Genomic DNA, 6,206 nt, shown 5'->3' on the forward strand with positions numbered 1-6,206 from the left:
TTTTAGTGCTTGAAAAACTGCAAGAAGTTCTAGGTGATTGATATGCAGTTTTGTTTGATGTACGTTCCATTGTCCTTGTATGCTGTGTTGATCGAGGTGTGCTCCCCACCCTGTCATGGAAGCATCTGTTGTTATTACGTATTGTGGCACTGGGTCTTGGAAAGGCCGCCCCTTGTTTAAATTTATGTTGTTCCACCACAGAAGCGAGAGGTAAGTTTGGCGGTCTATTAACACCAGATCTAGAAGGTGACCCTGTGCTTGAGACCACTGTGATGCTAGGCATTGTTGTAAGGGCCTCATGTGCAGTCTTGCGTTTGGGACAATGGCTATGCATGATGACATCATGCCTAGGAGTTGTAATACCATCTTTGCTTGTATGTTTTGTGTTGGATACATGCGTTGTATGATGGTGTTGAAATTTTGAATTCTTTGTGGACTTGGAGTGGCTACTCCTTTTGATGTGTCTATTATGGCTCCCAGGTATTGTTGTACCTTGCGTGGCCGAATTTTGGATTTTGTGAAATTGACGGTGAACCCTAGTTTGAAGAGGGTTTGTATGATATGATTTGTGTGATTTGAGCACTCTATTAACGAATGGGCCTTGATTAGCCAGTCGTCTAGATATGGGAACACATGTATTTGCTGCCTTCTGATGTGTGCAGCGACTACCGCTAGACATTTGGTAAAGACTCTTGGTGCGGTTGTTAATCCGAAAGGCAGTACCTTGAATTGGTAATGTATTCCTTTGAATACAAACCTTAGGTATTTCCTGTGCGATGGGTGAATTGGTATATGGAAATAAGCATCCTTGAGGTCTAAAGTTGCCATGTAGTCGTGCAGCTTTAGCAATGGCAATACTTCTTGTAGTGTGACCATGTGGAAGTGGTCTGATTTGATGAAAGTGTTGACTACTCTGAGGTCTAGGATTGGTCTCAGTGTTTTGTCCTTCTTTGGTATCAGAAAGTACAGTGAGTAAACTCCTGTGTTTATTTGTGTGTTTGGCACTAATTCGATTGCATTCTTTTGCAATAGTGCCTGCACTTCTATCTCTAGGAGATTGGAATGGTGTGTTGTTAAATTTTGTGCTTTTGGTGGTATGTTTGGAGGGAACTGTAGAAATTCTATGCAGTAACCATGTTGGATAATTGCTAGAACCCAAGTGTCTGTAGTGATTTTCTCCCATGCTCTGTAATAATGACCTATTCGTCCCCCCACTGGTGTTGTGTGGAGGGGGTGAGTGACATGTGAGTCACTGTTTAGTAGTAGGGGTTTTGGGGCTTTGGAATCTTCCTCTATTTCTAGGGAATTGCCCTCCTCTATATTGTCCCCGAAAACCTCCTCTATACTGTCCTTGGTAACTGGACGGTGTGGCTTGTGAGGTGCTGGCTTGTGTGCTTTGACCCCGAGACCCCCCTCGAAAGGGCGTTTTACGGAATGAGCTGTAATTCCCTCTGCTCTGCGGGGAGTAGAGTGCGCCCATGGCTTTGGCAGTGTCCGTATCTTTTTTGAGTTTCTCAATCGCTGTGTCCACTTCTGGACCGAACAGTTCTTTTTCATTAAAAGGCATATTGAGAACTTCTTGTTGAATCTCTGGTTTAAATCCAGACGTTCGGAGCCATGCATGCCTTCTGATAGTTACAGATGTATTAATTGTCCGTGCAGCTGTATCTGCAGCGTCCATGGAGGAGCGGATCTGGTTGTTGGAGATGGCCTGTCCCTCCTCAACCACTTGTTTTGCCCTATTTTGGAAGTCTTTGGGCAGATGTTCAATGAGATGTTGCATCTCGTCCCAGTGGGCTCTGTCATAGCGCGCAAGTAGTGCCTGGGAGTTGGCGATGCGCCACTGGTTTGCAGCTTGTGCTGCGACTCTTTTACCAGCTGCATCAAACTTGCGGCTTTCTTTATCTGGGGGTGGTGCATCTCCAGATGTGTGAGAGTTGGCCCTTTTCCTAGCTGCTCCTACAACAACAGAGTCTGGTGGCAGCTGTGTTGTGATGAAAGCCGGGTCTGTAGGAGGCGGCTTATACTTTTTTTCCACCCTTGGTGTGATTGCCCTACTTTTGACCGGGTCCTTAAATATGTCTTTTGCGTGCCGGAGCATACCAGGGAGCATAGGCAGGCTTTGGTAGGAGCTGTGGGTGGAGGAGAGTGTGTTGAACAAGAAATCATCCTCGACCTGTTCTGAGTGGAGGCTTACGTTGTGAAATTGTGCTGCTCTAGCCACCACCTGAGAGTACGCGGTGCTGTCTTCTGGTGGAGATGGTTTTGTAGGGTATGCCTCTGGGCTGTTATCTGACACTGGGGCGTCGTATAGGTCCCATGCGTCCTGGTCTTGGTCACCCTGGCTCATGGTGGTGTGAGCTGGGGAGTGTGATGGCGTTTGTGCTGGTGAAACGTTAATCACGGGCGGAGGAGAGGGTGGTGGTGTAACTCTTTTCACCACTTTTGGTTGTGGTGCTTGTTCCGTCTGGAACTCCAACCTTCTCTTTCTCCTAATGGGGGGAAGGGTGCTTATTTTTCCTGTCCCCTGCTGAATGAAGATACGCTTTTGCGTATGGTCCGCATCAGTTGCTTGTAGCTCTTCCTCAAACCTATGCTTCTGCATTTGGGAGGTTAGCGAGTGCTCTTCTGTATAAGAGCCTGAAGCTGGGTCGCTTGCAGTTTGTTTCGGCGTCGAAACTTTGTCTGCGTGTTTTTTCGGCTCCGAGGTGACTTTTTTCCTTTTCGGGGCCGAAACCTCTCGGCGTCGATCTGTTTCGGTGCCGCTGTCTCGGCGTCGAGCCGTGTCCACACCGGCATCTCGGTGTCGAGGCTTGTCTCCAGCACTTTCTCGGTCCCGAGAAGGCTGCGTGCCGGTGTCTCGACCGGAGTCGGACGATCTCGGCACTGTTTGGGCCTTTTTCGGTGCCGACGGTCGGTCACCGATTTTATGGGTTGAGCCATGGCCTGGTGGCAGTGGCGTCCCCTGGGCCTTGTAAATGTTTCTTTGTGTGGTTTTCGACGTCTTACTCACGGTTTGTGTATCGTCGAATCCTTCGGAGTCTGAGTCTTGGATCGAGAAGGTACCTTCCTCTTCCTGTTCCTCGAACTCCCGTCGGGCTGTCGGTGCGGACGCCATTTGAAGTCTTCTGGCTCGACGGTCTCGGAGTGTTTTTCGGGACCGGAACGCACGACAGGCCTCGCAGGTGTCTTCGCTGTGCTCAGGTGACAGGCACAGGTTGCAGACCAAGTGTTGGTCTGTGTAGGGGTATTTATTGTGGCATTTGGGGCAGAAACGGAACGGGGTCCGTTCCATCGGCGTTCTTCAGCACGCGGTCGGGCCTACCAGGCCCCGACGGAGGATCGAAAAATTACCCCGAAGGGCACCGGAGCTCTTCGATCTTCGATGCGGTGTTGAATGTAAGTATGCCGATCCCGAACGCAACAATACCGACGAAAATCTTCCGAAATTAACTATTTTTTCTGTTCCGAAACTCGGAGCGACAGGAACACGTCCGAACCCGATGGCGGAAAAAAAACAATCGAGGATGGAGTCGACGCCCATGCGCAATGGAGACAAAAGGAGGAGTCACTCGGTCCCGTGACTCGAAAGACTTCTTCGAAGAAAAACAACTTGTAACACTCCGGCCCAACACCAGATGGCGAGCTATTGCAGAACATGCGTATCTACAGCGACAGATGCCATCGAACCTGTGGTTTCTAAACTGATTAACATGTAACACTTTTTGTTGTTTGGAAAAGACACTGCAATTTAAGTCTATAAAAGAAAACTTTAGGTCATGTTAGTGATATTTTTAGACTCTCGTGTACAAAGTATTTCCCTGTAATGTCCCCTCCACTGCTTTCTCATTACCTTCCTCTCTCACAATCCCAAGAGGTTAAGCTAATCCGTGGCACAGATTCCCCCTAGAGACAGGGCTCGAGGGAGTCTTCGATTGGGTTTACTTGTTAAAGAACAAATGAAGCAATGATGACATTTCTATTCCAGGCAACTCCTGTTTGGTCGTGGTAGGCACTTGGCCTGGTCTCTTTATCCTCTACCTCCTCATCCACAGTCCATCAACCCTCCCATTCAGTAATGACCCTAGTGGGAAGTAAAGAAGGATGAGCATTTCAGCATGATGAAACCAGGACCAGTGTAAAGATAGGGAGGAATTTATTGGGAATTAGAGAGGCCCTGGACGCGTCAGTACAGAAGGTAGGTCCCATTTATTAGGCCTCCTTAGACTGTATTAGTCATATCATGGCTATTGCCCACTAAGCCACCAGCACCTGGAGTACTACCGACCCAAATACATAGCAAGAGGCTACGATAAACAGGGATGCAGATGAAAGGTTGCCTGTGGCTCACATAAGGAATGACAAGGGGTTACATGAACACTAGAAAACAATGACAGGATCTAGACAGGTCAGACAAATCCCAAGCTGGTGTAGTCACAGACATGTAATCTCACAAACAGAAAAAAAATTCTGTTGGCCTGCCAATGTCAGTATAAAACCTAATCGCACTCCATGCCATAGCACGCCACACCCTGTCTTAGTCCACCACAACAAATCACACCATTCCCTTTGGGGAACTTCACACCCATCATACCACACCCTTACAAAGAATTACTTCTCCTTTGCAAACAAATCCCATATCATGGTGCCAAATCATACATTAACACACTCTAGAACAAAACTTCATGCTTTGCCTTCATAGGTCACTTCACGGCTTAACACCCTACACTATATGAGACTACACACCATATAACTACTCAGCACCATGCCGAACCACACTTTAAAACACATAATGCCATAACCACACCTCACATTACAACACCATACCAGAGTATACTCCACCATAGCACAAGATATCACAATGTTCCCCCAAACCTGGGCCACAAGGACAAACGTCCACTATCAAAGCATACTTCTTATCCTGCCCTTAATCGATGTTCTCCGCTTCTTCGTGACCACTGAAGGTCATTCACATTGTTTTAATGTCCTTCCGCCCTCAAAGAGCAGAATACTAGCCTTTGCTCATATTGGAGGCGGACTGTTGAAGTCAGCTGTTTAGCTACGCAGGTCTTTTAACCAATACCTCTGAGAAAGGAATATGCAGACTGTCCCGTATAAAAAAAATTAAAAAAAAGTTCAGTCCCCTCTAGCAGTAGACTTTCGCCCCCTCCACGTAGGTCTTGGGGGGTCGTGATACTTGTGGCATATATTGTTTTTTCATTGGCATGCTGAAGTGGTACTAAATGTAGGTTTGTAGCATGTCAGTTAAGGCCTGTCGACATCTGGTACTCAGAGAACCGCCTTGATGCCAGCTTCTTCCATGTCTGTTTCTGGACTGGAATATACACAGTCAACCATGTGTTCAACAACAGCATCTCGTATCTTCGTAGGTGAGTATGCGAGTTCTTCCTGCATTTTGGGTGTCTGGATTCTGGCATCCAAATACGCACACCGTGCACATTTATTATTTTTCCTTCTCTCTCCACCGTAGAAAACTCAGAAAAAATGCCTTCAAAGAAACTCCCAGCTCTAGATAGCCGATGTGCTGAATTTTGAAAGTGTCCAAGCATTCCAGACTGGGCCCTTACCTCCTGTGTCCCGACTTTCCCAGAAGACCTGCCATCCGGAACCAGTGCCATTCACCCATTTGGGCTTTTGAAAACGGCTCTACAGCACCGGTGACAGAAGACAACGTGTCAGGAACAGACTTCTGAGTGCTGTTAAGGTGTCACAGGAGGAGTCAGCATAGGCCTTAGAAGGCAGGATGGGAAGGCAAAGGATACTGTTGCGGGCTTGGGTGGGGAAGGGCAGCAATAGGTCGTTCCCAGGCCGGGTTTTGAGGGACGAGGGACTTCACATGTAGTATGTAAGGTTGCGGCTTTAGTGCTCCCTGGTGGAATCCAAGCTCTAAAGGATCGTGGTTACGTGCTTTACTTTGGGCACCCTTGGAAGGGGTGAAGCTGTCTGGGGTAGAGGACAATAAGGATGTTAAGGCTGTAATGCAGCATCAGAGACAAACCAGAGCAGGACCGTTTCCCAGTCTCATCTGCCAAGAAGAGGTCAGGGAAGACCAGGGAGCAAAGAAACAAAACAGGGAGAAAGTGCTGCAATATATTTCAGAGTGTAAGGGGTTGAGAGTAAAGATGAGGACAGATTGAAGAGCAGCGTAAAATACCTAGTGCATGAATGGAAGAACTTTAATCCAT

This window comes from Pleurodeles waltl, chromosome 7 (genome assembly GCF_031143425.1).
Source record: "Pleurodeles waltl isolate 20211129_DDA chromosome 7, aPleWal1.hap1.20221129, whole genome shotgun sequence".
In the NCBI taxonomy this organism is placed as follows: domain Eukaryota; kingdom Metazoa; phylum Chordata; class Amphibia; order Caudata; family Salamandridae; genus Pleurodeles; species Pleurodeles waltl.